The sequence below is a fragment of the Chiloscyllium punctatum genome, chromosome 16 (genome assembly GCF_047496795.1).
Source record: "Chiloscyllium punctatum isolate Juve2018m chromosome 16, sChiPun1.3, whole genome shotgun sequence".
NCBI classification, from domain to species: Eukaryota; Metazoa; Chordata; class Chondrichthyes; order Orectolobiformes; family Hemiscylliidae; genus Chiloscyllium; species Chiloscyllium punctatum.
Genome location: NC_092754.1, coordinates 95,642,430 through 95,658,969, shown reverse-complemented (window position 1 = coordinate 95,658,969; position 16,540 = coordinate 95,642,430). Strand labels below are relative to the sequence as shown.

The 16,540-nt window shown below is 48.1% G+C and overlaps 1 long non-coding RNA gene across 1 annotated transcript in view; it reads right to left on the bottom strand.

Moving 5' to 3' along the window:
• Positions 1–16,540, bottom strand: part of LOC140487234 (uncharacterized) — a 32,480-nt gene that overhangs the window by 13,610 nt on the left and 2,330 nt on the right. Inside the window, exon 3 of the long non-coding RNA XR_011962818.1 lies at positions 11,416–11,629. This is a non-coding gene — a long non-coding RNA (uncharacterized lncRNA). The remainder of the gene's footprint in view (positions 1–11,415; positions 11,630–16,540) is intronic.

The following is a 16,540-nucleotide window of genomic DNA, read 5'->3' as shown; positions in this document are numbered from 1 at the left end:
TTTTCTTCACTGAAACCTCAATTTCTCTCCTCATCCAAAATTTCGTACACCTATCAGCTTTTCCTTTCACCCTAACAGGAATACTGTACACCGTCTCTGGACTGCTGTTTTAATTTTTAAAGGTTTCCCAATTTCCAGTGATGAACGTTTCATTCTCTCAAAATGGAAACTCCCCAATTCCTGCATTTCATGAAACCGCCGATTGAAAATAATGAGAAAATAAAGAACTTTCAAAAGGAAGGCTTTGATGAGGCGAGCTCTGCTCAGTCACATAGATCTGGAGGTTACCACATGCACGGAGAGTGCTTTCTACCAGAGCAGCACCAGGTCAGTGTCAGGCACAAAGTCAGAATGGGCAAATAGATTCACATCTGAACTCACATCTCCCAGCCTGGGAACCTGAAGCTGTGTTCAGCCATTCTGGAGAGTTATGCAGATATCAGAAGTATTGCTGTGGCAAATAGAGGTTTCAGTAATTTTGAGATAAGATACTAATAAAGGAGGTTACAGAGGTAAGGAGAATTGTCTGGACTTGAAGAAGTTTCCCAGTTTACGAGTGTTGGAGAGATTGGAACAAGTTATCAAGATAGGGAGGGTTTAAGATTGAAGGATTCCGCTGAAAACATTTACAGGGAGAAAAGCAGGAATCTTGACAGTGTGGAGGAACAGAAGAATCTTGGGGTCCACGTCCATTGATCCCTCAATGATGGTACTCAACCTGATAGCCTTGCTCAGAAGGCATGTGGTGTGTTGACTTTTATTAGCAGGGGGATTGAATTCATGAGCTACGAGGTTATGCTGCAGATTTATCGATCCCTGGTTAGACAACACTTAGTATATTGAATTCAATTCTGGTTGCCTCATTATCAGAAAGATGTGGAAGCTTTAGAGAGGGTGCAGAGGAGATTTATCAGGATACTGCTTGGACTGGAGGGGAGATCTTATGAAGAAAGTCTGAGGGAGTTAGGGCTTTTCTCATTGGAATGAAAAAGGATGAGTGGTAACTTGATAGAGATGAACGGGATGATGAGAGGCTTAGATAGAGAGGATAACCAGATACTTTTCCCATTGCAATATTGGAAATGACGAGGTGGCATAAATTGAAGGTGATTGGAGGAAGATTTATAGGAGATGTCAGAGGTGGGTTCTTTACACATCGTGTAGCAGGTGCGTGGAATGCACTGCCAACAGTGGTAGCAGAGTCTGATACATTAGGGACATTTAAGCAATTCTTAGTTAGGCAAATGGATGATAGTAAAATGTAGGGTCTGTAGAATAAAAGTTCAGAACAACATTAAGGCTGAAGGGCAGGTGCTGTGCTGCACTGTTCTCTGTTCTAAATAGGGAGAGTTACAATGGCACAAAGAGGTTTCAGAAAGCTGGAGAGATGGGATCTGAATGAAGAGACACAAATAGGAAGGGTTGCTAGGGTTGTCGAAGGTAACAGAGACAGCAAAGGTTTGATCTGGAGCAGACGACCTAAACTGGGAAGGCTGTGGGGACTGGAGGTAGTTTCACAGGGATGGAGGACCATAGAGCCACAGGAGGTTACAGAGCTATAGGGCCTGCAGGAATTCATGGAGATGGGGAGGTTGGGAGGGATGAAGCAGTTTACAGGCACAAGATGTTGGTAGGATGGGGTGTTTCACACAGACAGGAGTGTTTTAGGTGAATCGAGCAGATTGTGGGAATCAAGATGGTTTTATAGCTTAGAAGAACACACAGAAATATGGAGGTCAGTCGTGACTGAGGATGTTTATAGTTATAGAAAGTCTTAGGTTCTGCAGGTTATTTAGACATGGAAGGTGTTGACATTTTACAAGGAGATAAGGACAGCCAGTTTGGTTGGAGACAGTTTCACAGATAGGGAAGCATTAGTAACCTCCTGCAGTTTAGTCAAAGTGAGAAAGTTTGTAGGGGAGGGTGGCATTTACATAGTTTGAGGTGTAAAAGCTGGAGAAGATTATGGAGATGAGTAGATGGATGGAGAGACTGGAGGAGCTTGCATTGACAGAGTGGGAGATAGCCACGGGAGGATGTTACACAGATAGTGGGTCTTATCGGAACTGGATCAGGAGAGTAACAGCCATTGGAGTGAGTTCTACAGATCATGACTGCAGCAAGGATCTGAGAGGATTGCAGGGTCCCCATAGATTGATCGTGTCTTTCGGGATGGAAGAAGATATGGATAGATTAAACCCAATGTATTTTGTTTTCTTTTTCCTGAACAGAGCCTCAATAACCCTCAGCAGACAGGAATCCCTAAACCTGCCAGCTTGTCCCTTCACCCTAACAGGGATATATTGGCCCTGGATTCTTAAGATCACACTTTTAAAATCCTCCCGTTGGCCAGTCATTCCTTTTCCTTCAAACAGACTCACCCAATCGATGGTAATAATAATGTGGAGGAGCCGGTGTTGGACTGGGGTGGACAATGTTAAAAATCACACAACACCAGGTTTATTCGGAGGCACGAGGTTTCAGAGCACTGCGTTTTCATCAGGTCGTTGTGGAGCACAATCATAAGGCTCAGAATTTATAACAACAGGATAGCAGTGTCATGGAATGTAATATCAAACACATTTAGTTTCAATGTGTTTGATATTACATTTTTCAGGTGTTTCAGGTTTAGGATGATCACCTACACCTGGTGCTTTGAACTAAAACTGTTGGACTGTAACCTGGTGTTCGCTGATTTTTAATTCACAAGATCCTGCTAATGGCCCCAAACCTGGCCCTGCTTCACTTTAAGGCCTTAATCTGTGGACTTGTCTGATCTTTTTCCAAAACTATGTTAAAACGAAGACAGTAGCGGTCACTGGACCCAAAGTGCTCTCCGACTGACTATTCAGTCACTTGCCTGACCTCGATTTCTGAGAGAGGTCCAGTGTTGCACCCGCCTGAGTAGAGTTAGGCCTTGTTGGAGCTACATCTTGATTTATGAAACTTTCTTAGACACGTTTGACAAATTGAACTCCGTATGGGCGTTTTACTCTGTGGGTGGCCCAGTCCATCCAGGGGAAGTTAAACTCGCCAACCAATACTACATAATTATTTCTATCGGTATCTGCAATCTCTCTACACCTCTGCTCCTCTAGTATTGTCTGTAAGCACTGTTGTCATCACCTCCCTTATCAAAAGGGCAACTCCCCCTCCTCACTCACTTGTCCTTCTATCAATCGCTTCTGCATCCTGGAACACTGAGCTGCCAGTCCTGCCCTTCTCTCAGCCATGTTTCTGTTATGACTATAATATCCCAGTCCCCAGAGCTAATCCATGCTCTGAGCTCGTCTGCCTTACCAGTCAGGCCTCGTGCATTGAAATAAATGCATGTTAAACCAGAAGACTTTTCCCTCCCTTGGCTGTGCGCCAGGATATCCAGAATAGGAAACTTGTTCTCGGTGGCTGATGCATTTTCCCCCGACTGGCCAATGGTACCTCTCTTACTCAGAGTCCCTGCCAACCTAGTTTAAACCCTCCCCGAGTAACAGTAACAAATCTCCCTCGCAGTGACCCTGGTGTTCCTCTGCATTAAGTAAAACCTCTTCCCACCTTGTACAGGTCACCTCTACCCCAGAAGAGATCACAATGATCCAAATATTACCCCTCCACCAGCTCCTCACCCACACATCTATCTAGCCTATCTTTCTATTTCAATCCTAATCGGGGCATGTGGCACTGGGAATAATCTGTAGATCACTTCCCATGAGGTCCTACTTTTTAACGTCTTACCTAACTCCTGCTACTCATTTCACAGGACCCCATCCCATTGCCTAAGTCTGTCATGTGGACTGATGAGCACAATAACCTCTGGCTATTCACCCTCCCCTTCAGAATGTTCAGTAACCGTACAGGGACATCACTGACTCTCGCACCCGGGAAGGCAGCATACCATCCTGGGGTCACTTCTGCAGCCACATAGTCTCCTGTCTGTCCCTCTCACAACTGAGTGTCCTATCAGTATCACTACCAATAGAGAGGATCTGGCAAACATATACTGGGAGGACTACCTGCAATTGGGTCTAAATTTGGAAAGTGGGAGTATGTTAAAGTGATGCAGTGAGAATTCAGGGCCAGTGTGTTCATGATGAGGGAATAGTAAAGGCAGAAAGTCCACCAATTACTGATCAAGCGATATCATGAGACTGATAAAGAAAATACAGTGCAAGAAAACCAGGTGAAGCCATCCAAAAGTATAGGGACTGGAAGGGGGTCCTTAAAACTGAGGGGAAAATAATGACCATAAAATCTCCTTGTCAGATACTATTCAAGAAAAATCACAAGGTATTTTATCAGTATAGTTAGAATAAGAGAATAAGGGGAAAGAGTGAGGCCTACGAGAAACCAAAGGGACAATCCGTGCATGTAGCCAGAGGAAGTAGGTGAGGTCTTCAATGAATACTTCCCATCTGTATTCACACAGGAGAAAGACTTCGTAGCTGGGGATTTCAGTTGTGATGGTAAGGCTCTAGAACATATTAAGATCGATAAAGGGGAGGTATTAAATGTTTTCACAGGCATAAAGGTGGAGAAATCCCCAGTGCCCAATAAAATGTATCCTAGACTGCTATGGGAGGTAAGGGAGGAGATTGCTGGGGCCCTGGTGGATATATTTAATACTTTGCTGGCCACAGGTGAAGTGTCAAATGACTGGAGGATATCTAATGTGGGTCCTTTGTTCAAGAATGGCAGCAGGGGTGGGGAGAGAGGAAGGACGGGTGGTGGTGGGTTTTGATTGCATGAAACATCACAGCAATACTTAGAGAGGACATTCCTGTGGGATCACCCACTGTGTTGGAGGAACTGTGAAATAAGAATGGGTCATCACTTTGATACGAGTGTACTGACCCTGAATAATCCATGGCAGACCGAGGAACAAGTATGACGGGAGATCTCAAATATCAATCATAATAAAAAGAATGTCATGGTCGGGGTTTTTAAACTTTCCAAATCTAGATTGGCATTGCCACTATTCAACGTTAGGAACGGAGAAAGTTCACAATTGCATTCCAGAAAACTCCCAAACAGTATGTAAATGGCCCAACTGGAGAAAGATGCAAAACCTGACCTCCCCTTGGGAAACAAGGTAGGGAAAGGCACTGAGGTATTAGTGGGGGAGCATTTAGCCAAAGTGAATCCAGTTCTATTAGTTTGAAAACAGCGATGGAAAAGGACAGGCCTGGTCAACAAGTTCAAGTTATGAAATGGGGTCAGCCCAATCTTTATCATATCAGCCAGGAACTTTCAAAAAGGGACTGGGGAGTCTATTTGCAGGGAAAGGGAAGTCTGGCAAGTGAGAGTATTTTTAAAGTGAGATAAATTGAGCAATCAGCACCGGCATGTTCCTTTTTGTGTGCTGGTCAATGCTGACAGCATTCAGAAACACTGGCTGTCTATTGAGGTCTGGTCAAGGAAAAGGGGCCACATGTCATCTATAGCCAGCTGGATCAAGGGAATCCCTGAGGAGAATAGGGGCTGCAGGAATATACTTTGGGTGGAAATCAGGAATGGAGTGAGTGTGACGGGGTCGGAGTGATGGTGATGGAGTTAGTGTCAGGGGGTCAAGGTGACAGCGATGGAACAAGTGACGGGTCTAAGGATGACGGAGGTGGAGTGAATGTGACGGAGTCATGGTGATATTGAAAGAGTGAGAGTGAGTGGGTCAGGGTGACAGTGATAGAGTAAGTGCGAGGGGTCAGGACGATGGGGATAGAGCGAGTGTGAGGGGTTCAGTGTGACGGTGATTGAGTGAGTGTGGTAGGGTCAGGGTGATGGTGATGTAGTGAGTATGAGGTTGCCAGGGCGACGGTGATGGTATGAGTGTGAGGGGGTCAGTGCGACGGAGATGGAGTGATTGTGCGGGGGGTCAGTGTGACAGAGATGGAGTGAGTCTGAGGGGGTCAGGTTGATAGTAATGGAGTGAGTGTGATGGGGTCAGGGTGACGGTAATGGAGTGATTGTGAGGGGATCAGGTTGACAGTGGTGGAGCGAGTATGAGGGGGTTAGGATGACGGAGATGGAATGAGTGTGAGAGTGTCAGGGTGATGGTGATGGAGTGTGTGTGAGTGGGTCAGGGCGACGGTGATGTAGTGGGTGTGAGGGGGACAGTGCGACGGTGATGGAGTGAGTGTGAGGGGGTCAGTGCGACGGTGATGGAGTGAGTGTGAGGGGGTCAGGGTGTCAGTGATGTAGTGGGTGTGAGGGGGACAGTGCGACGGTGATGGAGTGAGTGTGAGGGGGTCAGTGCGACGGTGATGGAGTGAGTGTGAGGGGGTCAGGGTGTCAGTGATGTAGTGGGTGTGAGGGGGTCAGTGCGACGGTGATGGAGTGAATGTGAGGGGGTCAGGGTGTCAGTGATGTAGTGGGTGTGAGGGGGACAGTGCGACGGTGATGGAGTGAGTGTGAGGGGGTCAGTGCGACGGTGATGGAGTGAGTGTGAGAGCTTCAGGGTTATGTTGATGGAATGAGTTTGAGGGGGTCAGGGTGATGGTGATGGATCGAGTCTCATGGGGTCAGGATGACGGAAATGGAGTGAGTGTGAGGGGGTCAGGGTGATGGTGATGGAGTGAGTGTGAGGGGGTCAGGGTGATGGTGATGGAGTGAGTGTGAGGGGGTCAGGGTGATGGTGATGGAGTGAGTGTGAGGGGGTCAGGGTGATGGTGATGGAGTGAGTGTGAGGGGGTCAGGGTGATGGTGATGGAGTGAGTGTGACGGGGTCAGGGTGATGGTGATGGAGTGAGTGTGAGGGGGTCAGGGTGATGGTGATGGAGTGAGTGTGAGGGGGTCAGGGTGATGGTGATGGAGTGAGTGTGAGGGGGTCAGGGTGATGGTGATGGAGTGAGTGTGAGGGGGTCAGGGTGATGGTGATGGAGTGAGTGTGACGGGGTCAGGGTGATGGTGATGGAGTGAGTGTGACGGGGTCAGGGTGATGGTGATGGAGTGAGTGTGAGGAAGTCTGGGTTACGGTGATGGAGTAAATGCGAGGAGGTCAGGGTGACGGTGATGGAGTGGGTGTGATGGGGTCAGGGATTTGGCGATGAAGTGAGTGTTTGGGGGTCAGGTTGACGGTGATGGAGTGAGTGTGAGGGTGTCATGCTGATGGTGATGGAGTGAGTGTGAGGAGGTCAGGTTGATAGTGATGGAGTGAGTGTGAGAGAGTGTAAGGGTGACGGTGATTGCGTGAGTGTGATGGGGTGAGAGCGACGGTAATGGATTAAGAATAAGTGTGAGGCGGTCAAGGTGGTGGTGATGGAGTGAGTGTGAGAGAGTGTAAGGGTGACGGTGATTGCGTGAGTGTGATGGGGTGAGAGCGACGGTAATGGATTAAGAATAAGTGTGAGGCGGTCAAGGTGGTGGTGATGGAGTGAGTGTGAGAGAGTGTAAGGGTGACGGTGATTGCGTGAGTGTGATGGGGTGAGAGCGACGGTAATGGATTAAGAATAAGTGTGAGGCGGTCAAGGTGGTGGTGATGGAGTGAGTGTGAGACAGTCAGGGTGACTGTGATGGAGTGAGTGTGAGAGAATGTAAGGGTGACGGTGATTGAGTGAGTGTGATGGAGTAAGGGCGACGCTAATGGATTAAGAATGAGAGGGTCAGTGTGTCGGTGATGGCAGGAGTGTGAGTGGGTCAATGTGACAGTGATGGAGTGAGTGTGAGGGGGTCAGGGTGATGGTGATGGAGTGAATGTGAGGGTGTCAGTGTCACGGTGATGGAGAGAGTGTGAGTGTGTCAGGGGAACCGTGATGGAGTGAGCATGACTGTGTCGGGGATGGTGATGGAGTGAGTGTGAGGGGGTCAGGGGGATGGTGACGGAGTGAGTGTGAGATGGTCAGGGTGATGACGATGGAGTGAGTGTGAGGGGGTTCAGTGTGATGGTGATGGAGTGAGTGTGAGGGTGTCAGGGTGACAGTGATGGAATGAATGTGAGGGGGTCAGGGTGACGGTGATGGGGTGAATGTGAGAAGGTCAATGTGACTGTGATGGAGCGAGTGTGAGGGGGTCATGGTGATGGACTGAGTGATGGAGAGAGTGTGAGGGGTCTGGGAGACTGTGATACAGTGAGTATGAGGGGTTCAATGTGAAGGTAATGGAGTGTGTGGGGTCAGGGTGACGGAGATGGAGTGAGTGAGAGGTGGTCTGCATGAGGGTGATGGAGTGAGTGTGAGGGGTCTGGGAGACTGTGATGGAGTGAGTGTGAGGGTGTCAGGATGACAGTAACGGATTGCGTGTGAGAGGGTGAGGGTGACGGTGATGGCGAGAGTGTGAGAATGTCAGGGTGAGGGTGATGGAGTGAGTGTGAGGGGGTCATGGTGACAGTAATGGAGTGAGTGTGAGGGGCATCAGGGTAACAGTCGTCGAGTGAGTGTGAGGGGGTCATGGTGATGGTGATGGAGTGAGTGTGATGGAATTACTGTGACGGTGATGGCGTGAGTGCGAGGGGTCAGTGTGACAGTGATGCAGTGAGTGTGAGGGGGTCAGTGTGACAGGGATGGAGCGAATGTGAGGGGGTCAAGTTGACAGAGATGGAGTGTGTGTGAGATGGTCAGGGTGACGGAGATGAATTGAGTGTGACGGGGTCAGGGTGACAGTGATGGAGTGAGTGTGAGCCCGTTTGGGGTGACAGTAATGGAGTGAGAGGGTCAGGGTGACAGTATTGGAGTGCGTGTGGGGCTTCAGGGTAACAGTGTTGGAGTGAGTGTGAGGGTGTCAGGGTGACGGTGATGGAGTACGTGTGAGGTGGGGAGGGTGATGGTGATGGAGTGAGTGTGAGAGGGTCCGGGTGATGGTGTTGGAGTGAGTGCGGGTTGATCAGGGAGACGGTGTTTCTGTGAGTGTGAGGGGGTCAGGGTGACCGTGATGGAGTGAGTGTGAGGGGGTCAGGGTGACAATGATTGTTTGAGTGTGATGGGGTCAGGGTGACGGTGATGGAGTGAGTGTGAGAGGATCAGTGTGATTGTGATGAAGTGAGTGTGAGGGGGTCAGGGTGACGTTGATGGAGGAGAGAGAGAGAAAGAGAGAGACAGAGAGAGAAGGTGCTGCATGCAGCAGTGAGAGTGGTGGAGCATGAGCCTGGTTCAGGGTTGGTGCTATAACAGATATACAGTGAGTGTGAGGGAGCAGAGAGAATACGGTGACCCTTATCCTGACAGGGCGGGGAAGGTTATTGATGTTTGTCCTGTGTTGCTGGACATCTCTTCAGGCAGCAGATACTGCACAGAGCTGGGTGTGGAGCTCAGAACATGCTCGGTGGCTCTGGTGGTGTGGCCCCCTCTGGGAAGAGAATGGTCCCCCTCTGTACTAGCCCATTCACCAGGACCTCCGTGCCCCTGTTGACAAACCGTGGTGTAATTGCCCCTTATCTGCCATGCTCAGGATAAACTGTGCAGGGCAGCTCCAAACTGAGAAAGCTCAACTCTGTGCCCTTTGGCGTTTTAAAGATGACAACAGTGCCAGGATCACGGAATATCCAGGGGTATCTGGACAATGGTGAATAGTTCCAGTCATGATGGGTGGGAGGATCGGGCTGGTATTGAATGAGAGTGACACCATGGGGTGGGGGGGGTGGGGGGGTTGTGAATGTGGTGAGTGCGTTAAGAAAGCACCAGGAAATAGCTCAGCCTCGTGCAGACTATCCCTCTGTCACACTCGGGAAAATCAAACAAAGATAAATTATTGTTAGAATCTGTCAATTAGTCACAGATTCTGCTGAAACCAATTCCAGTTGCAACTCACACTTACTCCATCACCATCACCCTGACACCCTCACACTCACTCCATCACCGTCACACTAACCCAATCACACTCACTCCATCACTGTCACACTAACCCAATCACACTCACTCCATCACCATCACCCTGACACCCTCACACTCACTCCATCACTGTCACACTAACCCAATCACACTCACTCCATCACCATCACCCTGACACCCTCACACTCACTCCATCACCGTCACACTAACCCAATCACACTCACTCCATCACCATCACCCTGACACCCTCACACTCACTCCATCACCGTCACACTAACCCAATCACACTCACTCCATCACCATCACCCTGACACCCTCACACTCACTCCATCACTGTCACACTAACCCAATCACACTCACTCCATCAGCATCACCCTGACCCCCTCACACTCACTCCATCACTGTCACCAAGACCCATAACACTCACTCCATCACAGTCACCCTGACCCCCTCCACATTCACTCCATCACTGTCACTCTGACCCCTCACACTCACTTCATTTCCATCATTCTGACACTCTCACACTCACCCCGTCACCATCACCATGACCCCGTCACACTCACTCCATCACCCTCACCCACACCCCCTCGCACTCAGTCCATCACCATCACGCTGACACTCACACTCATACATTCACCGTCACACTGATCCCCTCACACTCCCTCCATCATCGTCACACAGATCCACTCACACTCACTCCATCCCCGTCACCCTGACACACTCATACTCATTTCCTCACCGTCACCCTGACCCCCCTCTCACTCACTCCATCACCCTCACAGTAATTCCCTCACAGTCGCTCCCTCACCATCACCCTGACCCCCTCACACTCACTCCATCACCGTCACCACGATCCCTTCACACTCACTCCCTCACAAACTCACGCACTCGATCACCGCCACACTCAACCCCTCTCACTCGCTCCATCATCGCCAACCAGACCCCCTCACATTCACTCCATCGCCCTTACCCTGATCCCCTCACACTCACTCCATCAGCGGCACCCTCACAAACTCACACTCACTCAATCACCGCCACACTCAACCCCTCACACTCACTCCATCACCATCATCCTGACCTCCTGACACTCACTCCATCACCTTAACACTGATCCCCTCACACTCACTGCAAAACCGTCACTCAGTCAACCCCACACTGACTCCATCACCTTAACACTGATCCCCTCACACTCACTGCAAAACCGTCACTCAGTCAACCCCACACTGACTCCATCACCTTAACACTGATCCCCTCACACTCACTGCAAAACCGTCACTCAGTCAACCCCACACTGACTCCATCACCGTCACACTGGCCCTCTCACAGTCACTTCATCACCGTCGCCCTGACCCCCCACACTCACTCCATCACCGTCGCCCTGACCCCCTCACACTCACTCCATCACCGTCACACTGATTCCCTCACACTTACCACGTCACCATGAACTCCTCACACTCACTCCATTACTGTCACACTGATCAGCTCACACTCACTCCATCGCCGTCACCATGGCCCCCTTACACTCACTGCATCACTGTCTGCCTGACCCACTCACACTAATCCCATCATCGTCGCCCTGACCACCTCACCCTCATTCCATCACCGTCACAGTTATCCCCTCACACTCGCTCCATCACCATCACCCTGACCCCCTCACACTCACTCCATCACTATGACCTCTTCTTTGAGTCCTTGTGGTCGCAGTAGTCTGGCTGTCAGTTCCAAAATGTCCTTGATGTATGGTAGTGTGGCCAGTCCTTTGGGTCGTGGTATGTCTTCATTCCGTTGTCTTTCCCTGAGGCATCTGTGGATGAAATTGCGTGGAGTTTGACCCCAACCCGCAGCTCACCAATAGGATAAACAACACACTGAGAAACCTACAAAAAAAAAACGGACAGATAACCAGGTTTGACCGACAGAGAATGAAAACTGAAAGCAACAACACCCTCGGATTCCATGAACTACCCAGAGTGCACAAACCAGACATCCCTCTCAGATCCGTAGTATCAGTACCAGGGACACCATCACACAAACTGGCTAATGAACTACAGCAGAAACTGAAACACCTGATCAGCGGATCCAGACACTCTGTACAATCAACACAGGAATTCTTGGACATTATCAGAAATACACACATAGACAAGGAAGAAACTATGGTCTCATTCGATGTCACGGCACTGTTCACCTCTATTGACAAAACCCTAGCCAGAGAAACAATAACCAACCTGCTGGACACACAGAACAGACAACAGGACGTTGGAACTATCAACAAAGACGTCATACTCACACTACTGGACCTGTGCCTCACAACACACTTCACATTCAACAACCAAATAGGTGAACAAATCAACGGCACACCCACAGGCTCACCGATCTCTGGACTCATAGCAGAAGCGGTAATGCAAAGATTAGAACAAACAGTCTTACCGCAAATTCAACCCAAACTCTGGGTCAGATATGTAGATGCCACCTTTGTAATCATTAAAAACACGGAAATAGAGAACATACACCGGATCATCAACGCCACACTCACAGGAATCCGATTCACTAGAGAGGAAGAAAAGGACAAACAACTCCCATTCCTAGACGTGATGGTACAGAGAACACCGAACGGTGAATTCACCACAAAGGTATACAGGAAAGCCACACACACAGACCAAGTCCTGAACTACGAAAGCAACCACCCAAACACACACAAATGAAATTGCATCAGGACATTATTCAAAAGGGCCACAACACACCGCAGTACACCAGAATTGCAAAAAGAGGAAGAAGAACACCGATACAATGTATTCGCCATAAACGGATACCCCCACAATTTCATTAGGGATTGTCTGTATGGATTTGCTAGACAACTGTCCTCTGATATTGATCAGGGCAGTGCAGATGATGTGGTTTATATGGAGTTCATTAAGGTCTTTGATAAGGTCCCACACAGAAGGCTGGTCCAAAAGGGAAGATCCCATGGGATCCAAGGTAAGTTGGTAAATTGGCTCCACAATTGGTGGAGGGTTGGTTTTGTGATTGAAAGCCTTTGCCCAGCGAGTGTACCACAGGGATCTGTGCAGGAGCCATTGCTGTTCATTATGGACATTAATCACTCGGATGTGAAAGCAGAAGGTAAAATTAGTAGGTTTGCAGATAACCTGAAAGGTGAGGATGTTGTCCACAGTGAGGGGGATGGACTCAGGTTGCAGTCTGATATCGATCAGATGATAAAATAAGCAGAGTAATGTCAGATGGAGTTTACTTCTGATCACTGTGAGGTAATGCCCTGTGGGAAGTCTAATCTGTGAATGATATACATCATGAATGGTCGGTCCTCCTGGAGTACTGAGGAACACAGGGACATTGGTGAGCAAGTCCCTGGATGTCTGAAGGTGTCAGCACAGGTAGACAGGGTGGGAAATACACCTGAACTGGGAGCAGGAAGGGGACGCACATCCTGGTGGGGAACGTTGCTAGAGCTGCTCGAGAGGATTTAAACTCGTCTGGCAGGGCTGTGTGACCCCAAAGAGTCGTAAGGTCAGAAAGAAAGTTGAGGCTGGTACAAAGATTCAAGAGAGGAATATAAGTAGACAAGGCAGGCAAGAACCTGGCAGACAATTAGGGAAAACTGGTGGATTAAACTGCAGTTATTTCAATGCAAAGGGCCAGACAGATAAGGCAGATGAACCCAGAGCATGGATGGGAATATGGGATTGGGATCCCATAGATATTACAGAAACACAGCTGAGGGAGCAACAGGAGCAGCAGCTCAATGTTCCGGAGACAGATACTACAGGAAGGATAGAACAGGAGGCAAAACAGGAGGAGAGCTGGTGGGTTTGATTGGGGGAAACATCCCAGCAGTACCTCGAGGGAGGATTCATGTAGGATCGCCCAGTTAAACTATATTAGTGGAGCTGAGAAATAAAAATTGACCATTAGTTTTCTACGGTCGTACTACAGCGATAGGCAATGGGAGATGAAGGAGCAAATATGTCAGGAGATTTCAGATATCTCTTAGAATAATAGGGTTGTAATGATAGGGGATCTTAACCGTTCCAAACCTGGACTGGGATTGCTACTAAGTTAAACATTTGGATGGAAGGAATTTGTTAAGTGTGTTCCGAAAACTCCCAGTCATTATGTAAGTGGCCCAACTGGAGAATGGGGCTAAACCTGACCTCCCCTTGGGAAACAAGGTAGGGAACGGGACTGAGGTGTTAATAGGGGAGCACTTTGGAAAGTTACCAGAATTGTATTAGTTTGAAAATAGTGATGGAAACGGACAGGCCTGGTCCACAAGTTAAAAGTTATTCAATGGAGCAAGATAGTGTTAGACATGAATTTCTAAAGTAGATCTGGGGAGGCGATTTGCAGATAAAGGGAAGTCTGGCAAGTAGGAATATTTTAAAGCCAAGATAAAAGGAGCGTTCAGCGCCAGCGTGTTCCTGTTAGTGTGCAGCTCAATGCTGACTGAATTAGGAAACACTGGCTGAGTTTCGAGGCTGTGGTCAAGCAAAAAGGGGTCACATGTCAGATATAACTGGCTGACTCAAGGGAATCCCTTCAGGAGCATCGGGGCTGTAGAAATACACTTAGGATGGAAATCAGGAATGTAAAAAGGGGACACGAGATCGCTTTAGCAGAGAAAGTTAAGGAGAATCCAAAGAGACTCTACAAGTGTATTAAGAGCAAAAGAGCTCAGGACAAACCCGGTCACCTTAAATGATCAACGAAGGCAACAATGTGTGAAACTACAAGATCCGAAACAAATATTTCACTTTAGAACTTACTGTGGGTAAAGACTGGGGCGCTCAGGGAACTAAACAGTGTTTGGCCTGACCACTATTGGAATACTGTGTGCAATTCTGGTCTCAATGCCATCGGAAGGATGTCGTGGAACATGAAAGGGTTCAGAAGAAATGACCAAAGATGTTGCCAGGGTTGGAGGGTTTGTGCTTCAGGGAAAAGCCTAAATGGGCTGGGGCTGTTTTCACTTGAACATGGGAAGCTGAGGAGTTAACCGATAAAAGGTGTTTAAAATCATAATGGGCATCGACAGGGTCAATAGACAAGGTCATTTCCCCAGGCGAGGGAAACTTTTCAAAGGGGTCTAAAGGACAACGGTCTCCTGCAGAGTGGATGGAATAAGCTGCCAAAGCAAATAGTGGAGGCTGATAGAAATACATTTAAAAGGCATGTGGATGGGTGTATGAATAGCAAAGGTTTAGAGGGATATTGGCAAAATTGTGGCAAATGTGACGAGAAACGTCATGCAGGAGTTGGTCCGAAGGGCCTGTTTCTGTTCTGTACATCTCTATGACTCAATGTCTTGAAATGAGTCCACATTATAGAAAAGGAGGTGCTGGAGGTTTTAAAACACAAATGTAGATAAATCCCCAGGACCTGATCAAATGGATCTCAGGACATTGTGGAAAGCTGGTGAAGAAATTGTAGGGCCTCCAACAGAGATATTTGTCCCATAGAGAGCTGCATGTGATAGGCTGTTAGACTGGAGGGTGGCATTGTGGACAGTGAAGAAGGTTTTCTGAGATTACAAAGGGATCCTGATGAAATGTGTGAATGGCTGAAAAACTGTAGATGGAGTTCAGTCTGAATAAATGCGAGGTAATGCATTTGGTGCAACAAACACGTGCAGGGCTTATACAATTAATGGCAAGACCTTCAGTAGTGTTGTAGAACAGAGGGACCTCAGGGTTCAGCTACATAATTCTTTAAAGTTTGTAACACGGAGAGACAAGATAGTTTTAAAAAAGGTGCTTGCCTCACTTGCTTTCATTGCTCAGTCCTTTGGATATCGGAGTTGGGAAGGCACCTTGAGATTATACAGGCCATTGGTGAGTCCTCTTCTGGAATACTGTGTCCAGTTCTGGTCGCCCAGTTATAGGAAGGATATTATGAAGCTGGAAAGGGTTGGGAGGAGATTTACTGGGATGTGGCTGGGTACGAAAGGCTTCAGTATAAAGAAAGGCTGAATAGGTTGGTATTTTTCACTGAAACCTGAATGTTGACAGATGACCTCATAGAAGTTTATAAAATCATGAGGGGGATCGATAGAGTTAATGGGAGTTGTCTTTTCCCATGGACAGGGGAGTTTCAAGACAAGGCACAACATTTTTAAGTTTAGTGGAGAGACATTTTACAAAAAAAGACACGAGAGGCACATTGTAACACAGAGGGTGGGTTGTGTGTGAAATGAACTTCCCAAGGAAGGGGTGAACATGGGGACAATTACAATGTTTAAAAGACATTTGGATTAGTACAGGAATAGGAAAGGTTTGAAGGGATATGATCCAGGAACAGGCAGGTAGGGTGAGATCCGTTTTAGAGTATGGTTAGTGTTAACCGAACAGTGCGGTATGACTCTCTGACTATGATTACAATGTTGTGTCATCAATTAAGAAAGGCTGCAAGAGAAATCCAGGGAACTACAGACGGATGAGCGAGACATCAGGGTGGGTCAGTTGTTGGAGGTCATTCTGAGAGGTAGGCCTTACATGCATTTGGAAAGATAAGGTCTGATTACAGACAGCCAGCATGGCTTTGTGCATGCGAAAACACGTCTCACAAACTTGAATGGAGTTTGCTCAAGATGTGACCAAAAAGATAGACGAATGCAGAGCAACAGACGTTGTTTCTGGCTGGAGGCCTCTGACCAGCAGTGTGCTGTAAAGATTGGTGCTGGGACCACTGTTGTGCACCACTTACATAAATAATTTGAGTGAAAATACAGGAGTCCCTGTTCGTATGCTTATGGATACCAAGATTAGCGGAAGAGT